This window comes from Hippocampus zosterae, chromosome 3 (genome assembly GCF_025434085.1).
Source record: "Hippocampus zosterae strain Florida chromosome 3, ASM2543408v3, whole genome shotgun sequence".
NCBI classification, from domain to species: domain Eukaryota; kingdom Metazoa; phylum Chordata; class Actinopteri; order Syngnathiformes; family Syngnathidae; genus Hippocampus; species Hippocampus zosterae.
Window position 1 is genome coordinate 31,140,556 of NC_067453.1, and position 13,420 is coordinate 31,153,975.

The window sequence follows — 13,420 nt, forward strand, 5'->3', positions numbered from 1 at the left end:
GGCCTGACTCAGACTTGATCTTAGTCTTACTGTTTGGTGCTTTATACTGTTTTTGTTATTAGTTTTTTCTTTTAATGCTGTACATACGATATTTGCTCCATGTACAGCACTTTGTGTACTGCGACGGTTGTTTTAAAGTGCTCTATAAATACAGTTGAGATGAGTTGAATGACGGCCATTGTTTACCAATCAGAGTTAATTTTCGATGTGGCCATTCGTACCAGTTTTTCGACTGAACATCTAGTAAAGGTAGTGAAGCTGTTCGAGCGTAAAACAAAAAAAAAGGCAAATATTTTTGTTATTAATTTAAATTCTCAGTACTTGGTGCTCCAAAATGACACAATGAAGTACACGGTGACATTCAACAATCTCTTGTGAACAAAGGGCTGAGTGAACTATCTTTATTTATTCAGCGCACACCGCAGGAAGGTTTGACATAAAACATATATCATTTTGACCTGGTTTTGAACAAGTTTATTTTGGGGCTCTTATGTCTCACTCCTGGACTGTACTTTTTGAGAAGCGCCCATTTGCACGCTAAGTGTCTGCGCGTCCATTTATCGAGTCATGAGCGATGAGTCTCCCTCCTCTTGGATTCATTCACGCAAATGTACTTCTTGTAAACAAGCTTTGTGGAATTGAATTCAATTGAGATGAGGCGCAGCAGCATCGGCCCGGCGCCCCCGGAGAGGAGGAGCGGACCAGAACTGATAATAGCCTCATTAGCAGTCTGTCAGTAAGCCATGCTACACACACATGCACACGCTCGCTCGCCACGCGGCACAACCGGCGTCTGAGACGGGAGAAACCTTTGTCGTTTCCATGTCGTTGCGCTCTCCGACCTTTGACCTCTGTGGATAAACGGTGATGGACTTCCTGGTCGTGTGCCAGAGCTTGGCAGGAGATAATTGTATAAAAAGACCAGAGGCTTGTATTCGCCAAACGGAGCCACCGGGGTGTTTCCAAACTCGCCAGCATGCCCGAAGCAGCGGTCGAATTAACAAGCCACAACAAGCACTCCACGAAAACAATACAGATCAATTTAATATAGATGCCAAGGAGTGTCGGGTATAATATGAGGGCCATAATAGCACCGGCCCACACTGCGCAATCCTAAACCAATTTAGGGCCATTTCAAACGATTTCCTGCGGGCTTGTGGGAAGACTTCAATAAATCACAAAAACAACACGCTGAAAAATATACACAGTGAAAAGAGAGAAGTATGATGGAATAAGTCCGCAGGAGCACATGTTGGGCACGCTATAATGTGCTTGCTTATTTTCCGAACCCACTCGCTGGGTACGTATGGGCGAAAGAGGTTCCGTTTTCGTGCACACAAGTTGAAGTAAATTCAATTCCTCCTTTTTTAGGAAATGCAAGTGGCGGCTGGACGGCTCAGTGGGTAATGCAACTGACTGCGGACACGGGAATCAGGTTTCAATCCCAGTCTAGGCAGACAGTCCACCTATGGTGGATTGTGCCAGAAAAGGGAACGCATATTCTTCTTTTAGAAAATGTTGGGAATTAAATCGGTATTATTTAGAACAGTGTTTTTCAAACTTTTTTGAGCCTTTTCTTTCATTGAAAAAAAATCTCGCGGAACACCACTGTCTGAAAATGTGAAAAAAAGAGCTTATTTTAACAATGAACGTGTTATATTGTTACTATAACTGTTTTTTTTAAATTGAAGAATGACGTTATAACAGCTTGGATTGTATCAAATAAACACAACGAAAAAAAGTGTTTTATAATCTTTCATTTTGAATGTTTTTTTTTATTTTTATTTTTCACCGTCGTCCTGCATTCATGTGTCACAAATTCGCTTTTCTCTAGTCTTAATACGAGGCAATTGGCTAGCTGTTGCTCCTCCCTAGCGGTTACTACAAAATTACTTTGCCGGGCGATAGACTGCACAGGCATACAAATTGGTTACTTTCTGGCAGCACACCTGACAATGTCTCGCGACACACTGGAGAACAACCACTAGGGGGTCGACTCATTTCAATTAATCAAAATTATCGACCCAACGAGCTTGATAAATACAGTATACACTCGCATTAACTGGGTGCTTTTTCGAGTCAACGTTGGATGAGCTGCTCCACCCAATTTGGGTTACTTTTAACCCAGCAAGTTTTAAGAGTGTATGGCGGAATCAAGTTTGACTGAGATTTGCCGTGTGTTCAGTGATGTGGCAGCTACACAGCAACCACACGCCGCCATGCATCCTTTACATGCAGTCGCCATAGGGCAACCCAGCTCCGCTCTTTGAATTTTTCATACACACACACACACACACACACACACACACACACACACACACACAATATTTATAGAACAGAAGGGTCGAAAGAGTGCGATTTGAAAGCTTATCGCTCGCGCATAGGTCGCGCTGCAAAACTGTCAACCGTCTTATAATCAAAATCAACACGACGGCGAATACTTGACAAGGCCGCAGCCTTCCGTTTTACAGATATTTATAGTGCTGAGTTTGAATGTATTTTTCTGCGTAAACACTAACATGAGAGCCGCAGGTATTTCCAAATGAATTGAAGTGAAGGCTTTCGCATTAAAATCACCGTGGCGGGTAGACCGGTCCAAGTTAAAGGAAATTCACACGCCCGCTTTACATTAAATGACCCCTGCGGGTAATCATTTATTATTTACACCCACAGTTTTGTTCGAGTGGCTGCACACTTGCGAGTGCCATTCCTGGGCTTGTGGCTATTTCTTTCTGTCTTTGGTCTCTTTAGCTGCACACAGAAGGGTTTACAATCCACCGCAATGGCTCTCGCATTGATTAACGCGGCCTTGAACAATACGCATATCGAGTTATCCAACAAAGGTTGTCACTCCGTGGAAAGAATCCGTTTACTCGCTCGGTGAAAAGAGATCACTGGCACTGCTGGAGTGCCGCGGCACATCCCGTGGAACAATATTTCAATAGATCAATCGGAATGAGATTTAACAATGAATTGCTGCCGAGCTCTTTTGTGCGAGGTTGCCCTTGGGGACAGAGGGGGAATAGGGTGGGAGAAAAAGGGAAGAAGGTGGGGAGATTATCGCAGGCATGGCAGCCTGTGTGAGAGGCTTAGCCCCGGCTATGCGGGGAGGTGGAACCCTGTGAATTCTAATGAACTGGCAAGAGCCACACCAACCGTCCTGGAAAAAAAAAAAAAACAGCTCCATCACCATGACATGAGGACGACAGGAGGGAAGTAGGAGGTGATTAGGAAGGTACATCTCCTCCTCAGCAAACCAAACAGAGCGGGTCATTCTCCCTGTGATAATTATGCCCATAACCAGGCATGAGGGATTGGCAATGTACCTGCTTATTCTTCATGCCCCGCAACGGCAACCTTTCAAGGGGAAAAGCACGATCATCATGTGTGGTTTTTTTTTTTCCCTGCTAGTCGGGTGACTCCGTTAAGAGATGCAAAGGCGGCTGAAAAGGGCAGCGGGGGAACTTGGCCTTTGAGGGAGAAGTTAACGAATGAACTTCATTATTGAGGAGCAAACCAGGGAGACCCCCTGGAGTGTGTGATGTATTACCTGGCCTCCACAACACTCCCCAACATCACCAATATAACCTGACGCCGGATCTAAGAGGGGTGGGGGGGGGTTGTAAACTAAAATAGTTAACCTTCTGGCTTGAGGCAAGAAACAAACAAGAAAACAGAGCAGCTAAGTATGCAAGCTACCAAACTAAGTTGTTTTATATTCAAGGAAGAAACGCATGGTTGGAGACAACTACCAAAGGTGTCTGACCAGATATCCTCCACTGAAACTCGATTTACATGAAGAAAAAAAAAAACAAAAACAAAAATAAATCTACAAAATTCTAATTACAAGATCAGCTCAAGAGGTAAGTTTACAGGAGAACGGTTTAGTCCGCTTCTTCTCTAGTTTTAAAGCTTTATGGATGAACAATAGTGAGCCTGGTTCATCGATATCCATCCATCCATTTTCTAATCCGCTTTTCCTCACGAGGGTCGCGGGTTTGCTGGAGCCGATCCCAGTTGTCATCGGGCAGTAGGCAGGGGACACCCTGAACCGGTTGCCAGCCAATCGCAGGGCACACATTAACAAACAACCATCCGCGCTCACACCTTGGGACAATTTAGAGTGTTCCATTAACCTGCCCGCGGTTCATCAATAAGTTCTTTAGAAAGCGGGGGGGGGGGATAAATAGATAGAGGTATGTGATAAATAGAGCACAGAACTTCACCAAAGGCCTAATTTAAATCAACACAACATTAGAACCCACCAAATGAATATGGCAGGTCATTTAAAATGTGAGAAAAGGAAAAAAAAAGATGGCTCTCCAGTTTTCTTCTTCCAGTATTGGCACCAAAACGCAATGGGTCTGAAACGTGCTTCAACTTTCGAACGAGTATGAAAACCTCCACGGTAGAGGAAACAGCCTTTTTTTCTGTCATTGTGAATAATGAGGCAGCCATCTCCCCCCCACTACTTGGATACTTAGAAGAAGGACTTGTAGCTTTAAAGAACACACTTCAATGTTCGGCGTGACTTAATTTAGTGGTCCGGCGAGACGATCCAGTCAACACAATGCAGATTACCCTCATTTATTACAAAGCGAGCAACTTTATAAAAACAACTGACCCACCGGAGGGAATATGTTTCCTTGAAGATTGAGGGAGATCTCGGGGCGATGCGCGACATGCATCACTTAGCCTCCTTATCCTCCTTACAACGGGCCAAGATGGAGTTTCTCCCCGATAGATCCTATGAAGGTATTTTTATTTCTTTTCTTTTTTTTTCCTGTGCTCTCGCTCAGCTCTTTTACTTTAGACTTATGAGGATGCCATAGGTGCAGGGATGTGATTCATCACCGAGTGTGCTCCTCTCGCACCCTCACACATTAGTAATGTGGTCCGCAGAGTAGGAGTCCTGTCATCAGTCTGTACCTGGACCTTCTGAACAAGGTAGGTCAACAGGAGGCAGCCACGGCTGGCCCACTTTTAGTCTTTCACAGCACCTTTAAGTTTCTTCTCGCTCCGCTAAAAAAGCAAACCTGACGAACAACGGTGCGACCCGCTCGCTTGACGCAATTTGCACCGCTGGAATGTCGTCACTCGCCATATATACAAATTCAAAAATGCGGGGTTGTTTTGCTAACCCACTTGTTGGGAATTTGTCCATTTTGAGCAGATTTAGTGGCTTGAGCTCATAAGTATTCATAGTTTTTACCTCTACTGAATTAGAATCTTGTCCCAACATGCCTTGTGAACTCTTCTACCCCAATGTTTTGGGTATAAATAACCCAGCATTGGTTCGGTCCGTTTTAAACCCAGCACCGGGGTAGCTATTTCACCCAATTTGCTTACTTTTGACCGAGCAGTTTTAAAGAGTGTCGCGACTCAGTGAAGTTGTGCAACGAGTGCAATAGACCAGATGAAATTTAATGAGCTCTTAAAGTAAAATAGCGCTGTGTAAAAGAGGGGGGAAAATGAAGGGAGGGAGAAAAAAAACAAACATGAAATGAGTCACACTTCGGATTAAAAGTTCTCAGATTTATCCATCTCAAAACTGCCTGAAGGCATTCCATCACTTACAAGTCCTCTATAATACGCACAACATGAGTGGCCAACACCTGACCGTCTGCTATTTCATGGAATGGAGAGACTTTCTCAGCCAGTGTAAGCCGTTGACCTGAACACCACAGTTAATGCACATTTAAATACCTGCCTCGATTTTCATGTTTGTCATTTTACTTGCGAAGATTAGGTGTAAAAAGGCTATTTGAAACCAAAACACGGGATTAAAGGATAATATGCTGCTCTGTGTCTTGTGAGTCGACCTTGATTCTGTAATCCAACACAATAATGGAGAGCAGCACATTTCCGTCGCTTGTACATTCAATAGTCTCACACACTAGTTCCTCTGATGTAACGCGAAATGCACAATAGCCTCAAAAGAATGTAAACGGTATTAACGGTTATGCTCAAATTCAACATATTTCCAACTTGATTCGTTGTAAACGCAAGGGATACGCCATGTATTAAAAGTGTTCGCCAATCAAAATGAAAATCATTTACAGGAACGTGATTTTAATGGTCTTTTAACATGTTTGTAAAAAAATATTCATCACCATACAAACAAGTGCAGATATATTGAAGTAATTTGATGAATCGATAAACCTTTAGTTGCACAACATTTGCGCCAGCATTTTGCCCTGTGCTATTCGCAAAGGATATTGCGCTAAAAACGTACCAGCACAAACGCACCAACAAAGATTGACAGCTGAGGGCGGTTTACACCTTTTCCCCCCTGACTGCACAAACAGAACAATTGCCACCAATATGTTTTGTTTATTTTCTTAATCATATCCTGTTTGGCTGCTTATTCATGCTGAACGATGAGTTTGGATGTTTTTTTTTTTTAATATTAGTTTTTCTGTGCAACAGATAACAACAAGAAAAAAATGCCTTGGAGCATCACAGGGAGCACTTTTACACATTGACTATAGTTCCTGGGGAAACAGTCCGTAAAAGAGTCCGTAAAAGAAAGAAATTATTTCACATTAGCCTTCCACCGATAGCTTGTTGGACTTTTTTGTAATGCTCCCACAAATAGTCAATGAATGACACAGCCACTTGTGCACTTCATTTATCATCATCTGTCTATTCCACGAACCCTGAAAAAAAAAGGAAATTCTCTGTTGGGAGGCTCCGCTGTGAATTGGCCTGCCACTTGATGACTAACAGCTACTAGCCGCTAGTAGGCACATAGATGGCTGACCAGCATACAATTTGTCCAATATAACACAGCCTCTCTGCATATGCCGTGTGGAAATCCACACAACAGAGACACTTATTTACTGAAAGGCAAAGGGAAAAGATTATCATGATCCCATAAGCTAACAAGTTAGCAAGCTAACAAGTTAGCAAGCTAACGAGCCTGCTCGACAATGCCAGGATCGTCCAGTGCATTAATGCCTCACGTGTTGTGTGAGGTCTCCCACATAACAGAGACACCTCAGGAATATTAACTGTTCATTTAACACAGCGGCACACAGTGAACATGTGCATACCATTTTAAAGCAGGAAAGGGAGCTTTGGTTTTGAATGATTTAGGAGCCTTAATTTCGACACTTGGTGATTCTTTTATTCATTCAATTTAGACAGCCTTGTCTCTACTCTTGTCTTTACTCTTCTTTGTCCAATACTCTTCTTTGTGTTGCGTCAAATAGTCAAGACATGAATTTTGTCCCTTTAAAGGGTATTTCATCAAAATCAAATGAGTGCCTTGGATGTAAATGACACAAATCCGTCAACGTGACTGCTACTGGAACCAATATGAAGGAGGTGTACACTAGACTCTCTTGTGCCAATATGGCTTATTTTCCTGACTCCTATCTCCTTTCCTGTTTCTTTATTTCCCGCTCACACTGCCTCAGACGAAGTAGAATGAAAACCTGCCTTTGATGTCTGGGATCCCATAATGCTGAGCAGTAGAAATCCGCATGCCTGTTATCTGGAGAATCTTAATGATGACGGCTAACTTCACAATGGGTTAACCGCCACGTCTCGCTGTTCTCACACCGCACACCCACAGAAACACAAATTAATAGCAAGCGGGAGAAGAAAGGGAGCAAAGGAGAGAGAAAAAACAGCTTTTCTATAATAAAGCAGATTCAACAAAATGCACACAATGTGATCAGCACAAACGTCAATGTATAAATACCACCCAAAGCTTTTGTGAGCATTTCTGCTTTTTTCTTTCAACGTGTCACTTTTTTTGTGCTTCACTTTGCCAAACCGAAAAAATAAATAAATCTTCACATCACGATGTAAGTGCACGTTGTTTGTTTTGCCCCTAAAAGTCTTTGCTTCTCGTCCCCTGTTACCTACCTACCTGTTCAAAAACATCAGATTTTTTTTCATCACAATTTTTCTCTCTAATGTCAAACCAGGTTTCATCTGGATGTGACCCAGATCACACCTTTGGCAGCCATTTAATGTTCATCCGTTTTATATTTACGTGCAATTAATTCATATATCTGGTTGTCATTTGGTTCCCTTTAATACAGAGCAAAATTTGAATTAGAAAGTTAAGATCCAAGAGTGAAGCCAACAATGGAAATAATTTTTCTGTTAAAATGCTTCAGCAGTCTCATCGGAGGTCTGCGCACTCTGAGTGCTCTTGTTTAAAATCATCATGCGATGAAGGAGACAACTATATGCAAGGTTTGTTCAGTAGTATTCTGCATAATTCAGGAATGGTTAAATTATGCATATAATTTTACTTAGCTTAATTTGTTCCCGATATTGCATCAGCGTCTGCAAAAAGCCACCAAGGAATATGGCTGAAAATTGATTTTGTTCTCCATTTCACGAGTGTGTAATTGGTGCGGACGTGCGCCTCGGTCTGAAGTGATCTGATACGGTCGTGGAGAAATAGCTGTGATCACCAGACAAGCGCGCACGGCTGAGATGGAGGAGCCTGACGACAGTGACGATGGCACAAGGACGTTCCGTGATGTCCCGCCCACCAATCTTTGAGCACCCGAGCGAGCATTGGTCGGGATCATAACCGGAGGAGCTCCATGACCTCCGCTTTCGTCGGCCTCCATGTATCAAACCTTCCAATACGTGCTGACACGGTCGTGCTACGACTATGTGTGACTTTGTGCGCATGGACGACCTGATGCGTGATGGATAACCTGCGCCCGAGCGCGGGCAGGCCGCGAGCGAAAGGCTGCCCGCGTCTTCTCGGCCACGCCGACTGCTTCTCTCCGCAGCCGTCGACCTCACCTGAGGTGGCGGGAGAAGAGAAATGAAACGGCCGGAAGCAGATGGAGCTGCCTACTTTTTCTTTTCTTTTTTTTTCTTTTTTTTGGCAAGCCCATCCAGGCATTGTGTCCTTGTCACGCGTCAGTTACTCTTGTTTTCCAGTTTGACAACACTTTGCGGCGGAGCCTTTCAGCTTGGGGCTGAGGCACAATAAGGGACGTACGGGGGTGAGGAAAAAGGGCTGACGAGGCCTCTCTGGGCTTCTCTGAAAGACTGGGAGAAGAACCAGATTAAACGGCAACAAAGGCAGAGCACCCCAGTCCGCTTCCGTCGCCACTCCTTAGAAAACATCCGGGGCCCTTAGGAAGTGATCAAAAAGAGCCCAGAGGAACTGATGTAAAGAAAGTACATGTGCAAAGGCCATTTGCAATTTCGCAAAATGGCAGATATAATATATTTACTGAAAAATGAGGACCTGCCATATTGTGTTGGAGTGGAGAAAGGATGGTCGGGAGGAAAAATGGAGAAAAATCGTGCTGGCCTGGTTCACGACAAATAGATAGCTCTATTGATTTCCCTTTAACAGCCACTGTCCATCCCTCACTTTTGTGATTACACTGACCTATTTCTGAAAATGAAAAAAAAAAAATATATATTTATATATATAGATTAAACCAAAGCATCCAAAAAGAAAATACTCCTTTTGTGGAGCAAACACAAAGGGGGTGACAAAACCTAACCTTCAGTCGGGGAGGAAAGGGGGAAAAAAAAAGACATCTCTGAGAAAAAAAAAAGTACCATGCTGGGAGCGAAATAACTTTCCACAGAAAGAGTATGAGGGCTTGGCTGTGTCCTGCATTGTCAAGCCAATGAAAAATAAAAACAACATTAAAATGAATGAAGTTACATTTGAACATCCACCCCATCCATTATCTGATCCGCTTATCCTCACGAGGGGCGCTGGATATTTTGAACATCATGAAGGCAACCGTACGAGGGGCTTGTTTGAATGTCTGCTCTACAGCGAATTCTGTTTTGATTTATTTATTTCTCCAGTTATTTTTATTTGCTTTGCAGTGCCTCATTGCTGTACATTGCTTCCTCCGCGCCAAATGTGCGCTCGCCCTGCGTTGCCACGACTGCACCGAGCGTCTTTCTCCAGACTAGCTCAGTTCTCAGCTCTGGGGAACCCGACGTCGGCTGAGCTTCATTATCAGCCCGAGCTTAACAACACACTGGATGCGCTTCCCATTTGAGTACAACTAGCAAATCCCCACAGAGCTGAATCAAGGCAACAATGTGATGAAATACCTTCACAACAACGCGAGCGGGGGGCAGCGGAGTGGGGGGGCAGTGAAGCGACGCACAGACAGCTGATCGTGCCCTGGGCCATTCCACAGGAGTACATGCCTTGTTGCCAAGCAGAAATTAACCGGCCACTGGGACATATTCTCCTAAATTGGCAATGTACAGCGCTATTAAGGAGGATACATTTCATGTTTGATCAAGCAAAAAAAAAAAAAAAGAACGAAAACAGACCCACACAGTGGAAGCAAATCCAAGCAGGATGAGCGGCTTCATTTCGGGTGAATTACGATTCTGTCTACCGAGGCAATCATCACGTGAATGTTGGATTTATTTTGAGTTCATACTCCACAAACCACTTGGGGAATCTCCAAAGTCGAACGCCCTAAAAGTCCAACAAAAATTGTTATCATCAAGGTCAGTCACGAGTAATGAGACCGTACCAAAATATATAACGAGGGGTGTCAAACTAATTTTCATCATGTCGCGATGGTTACGCTTTCCCTTAGGGGCCGTTACCATTGTGGAAATGTTGGAACTGCTTTAGCGTGTGACAATAAAAAAAAAAAACGATACAGAAGGCGCAACACTGTTTTCTATTGTTTTTTCCTCTACCTTCCTGCTCCATCCTCCTGATGTCTCTTCAGACGAGAGTGATTTCACCAACTTCAGTTCAGAACACTTTAAAAACGTGACCTGGAAGTCGGCCAGTTTCACGTCATTGAAAACGCAACCGACAAAAAGTCCAGCTGTGCAACCTCGTGTGAGAGCGACTGACGGATGGCAAGCTGGGCAGTGCAACACGAGGGTAAATCATGAGGACCCTTCAAAAGAGATTGGTGGGACTATTTCTGCGAGGGGGCAAGTTTCTGGCATAAGAAACTCGATACGGGTTGCGGGGCGAATAAATGAAGATGCGGCGGCAAGGCCATGCTTCTCAATCAGTGTAAGAACTCTGTCAGCACTATGGAGATAGATAGTGGGAAGGGAGGGTCGGAGGGGGGGGGGACTAAAACTCCATTTTGTATCTAAAAGAGAGGACTGATGACTTGATGTGTCTGATGAGTTTACGCTGAGACATTCCATATACACTCAAAAGCCGTTTCATTCGTGACACTTGCGTAAATCCGTCAGGGCCTGATTTACGACAATTATCAGAACATCGTCTGTTCAACAACGCAAATTTGGACTTTCCGAATGAATGAAGTGCTAACGCTTTTGAGAGTCATCGATGACAAAACTCCTTTCAACTCTGCGCGCGCGTGGGTCATTTCGATGCACTGTGACAATGGGTACTGGTCTCTCCCAAAGCAGTCTTGTGAGTCTCAAGTTTTAAATGCGGTGTACTGCAGGATGGGCACATTCTTGTCCAGTCACACACACACACACACACACACACACACACACGGGAGAAGTTAAATAAAACAAGCATTGCTTTCACGTTTCCGCTGGATTCCCCCAAATAATCAAAGGATTACTGGCCTCTTCATTTTTGCTAACACAGTCACATTTTGTTTTCATCTTTCACTTACACGTCCAATTCCTTCCTTTCAAACTTGTTTTTTTTTTACTTGAAGTGCCCTCTCATATTTTCCATGGTAAAACCATCAGAGGTACTTCAAATGCATCTTTTGAATACTGGATACGAGCTGACTGGATGTTTTGCATGCAAGACCACAACCATGCACGTTAGTCCAAATCTGACACTCCCTAATAAATTGGCCGTAGGGACACAAACAGCTCAGAGAATTCGTTACGTGGCTGAAGCGTGATTTAAACTCACCACCATGACGCAGCAGCAATGCGTATTATTGTTTTTGTAGTTTGCAGTAGTGGCAAAGTGTCCCGCATGATAGTGAAAGTGGTTTCAATATTGTGATCAGAAATGTAATGCAGTGGAGTTCCAAGTCAGCGCAAACTACAGGAACCATACATTGAAATGACCACCTTAAACAAATGCTTAGGCTCATTCTCGAGGTCGCTCTTGGTCTACCTACCGCATATCATCTAAAAAAAAAAAAAAAGAGTGTAATTGTCTTGGCGAAGCTTTATTTTCACCCCTCCTTGTATTAGAATGATGCGAATTCAGCTGTATGGTAATTTGGAATGCAGCTGTGATGTTTTCTAATGTTGCTCTCCTGGATTGTAAAATGATTAGAATTTATTAAATGAGTTATTTCTTTCACAGATGGATTGGGGAAATTCTAAATCTACTATGATGCAAGTTGTAAAAAAGAAACAGCAATTCAAGCAGAATTTTGCATCTGTGCCGGTAATCGGGCAGATCTGTTCGGTTCGAGGAAGAGCATCCTGGCTACGTGACCTCTGGGTGTGCGCGAGCCACCTTGTGGCTGTAGATCACACATTTAATGCGAGATTAGGAGTGAGACGTCCAATCCCAGCATCTGATCTGCTGCAGCGTAACGTTTCTCTCAACAGGTCCAAACTCAGCCCCGCCGAAGCATGGTCCTGCCTGGGGGGAGGTGGAAGCGCATATGCCCTATTGAAATGCTAGCTTTTTGTAATTTAAAGAAATGAAACCAAGATTAATTTTTTCAAAACTTTTACATTCTGAATGTGACCTAAAAAAAGTACAACTGAGTTAAAAAAAGCTAATTACCCGATTTATCTTAGCAAGTAACTAACTATGCAATAAAGCATCTAAATCGCTCACCTATTTAATGTGTTAGCGTAGCTATCATATTTACCAGACTTTAACGTGCACCGGATTACGAGTTACAATATCAATGAACAGGTCTATTTTCATATATAAGGCACACCGGATTATTAGGTGTATTTTCTGTTTGAGGCATTCAATGTTTTACCGTGTATTCCAATTGTATGATTATTTGATGGTATAACATCGCCTTCATCAACGACAACAACTCGCAACGGCGCAGTTGGAATTAAAAAAAAAGACTTGTGTTTGAATTTTACATGAATCCCTCTTTATCACAAAAATGATACAGAAAAGTTATTCCTCCATGCCCTATTTGGGTGCCTTTACTGTCATTATGTGAACGGAAGCCCAAATACTTAAATTCTCTTAATAAATGTGCTTCAACTAAAATATCAATAAAATAAAAGACCAAATATACGGCAGACGTCAACCAAAACTATTCAAATGGCGCGCAACTGAATAAATGCTTTGCACTCGTAGGACTACATTTTGCATGATTATTAGAAACAATAGTAGTTCATGGCGGCCCGGTAGTCCAGTGGTTAGCACGTGGGCTTCACAGTGCAGAGGTACCGGGTTCGATTCCAGCTCCGGCCTCCCTGTGTGGAGTTTGCATGTTCTCCCCGGGCCTGCGTGGGTTTTCTCCGGGTGCTCCGGTTTCCTCCCACGTTCCAAAAA

General features: G+C 43.4%; 1 protein-coding gene across 1 annotated transcript in view; it reads right to left on the reverse strand.

The window, feature by feature from the left end:
* The window catches only part of LOC127598003 (pinopsin-like), a 143,708-nt gene extending 131,051 nt beyond the window's left edge, over positions 1-12,657 (reverse strand). Inside the window, exon 1 of the mRNA XM_052061458.1 lies at positions 12,645-12,657. The gene's annotated coding sequence lies outside the window, so the exon portion shown is untranslated. The remainder of the gene's footprint in view (positions 1-12,644) is intronic.
* Between the last annotated feature and the right edge of the window lie 763 nt (positions 12,658-13,420).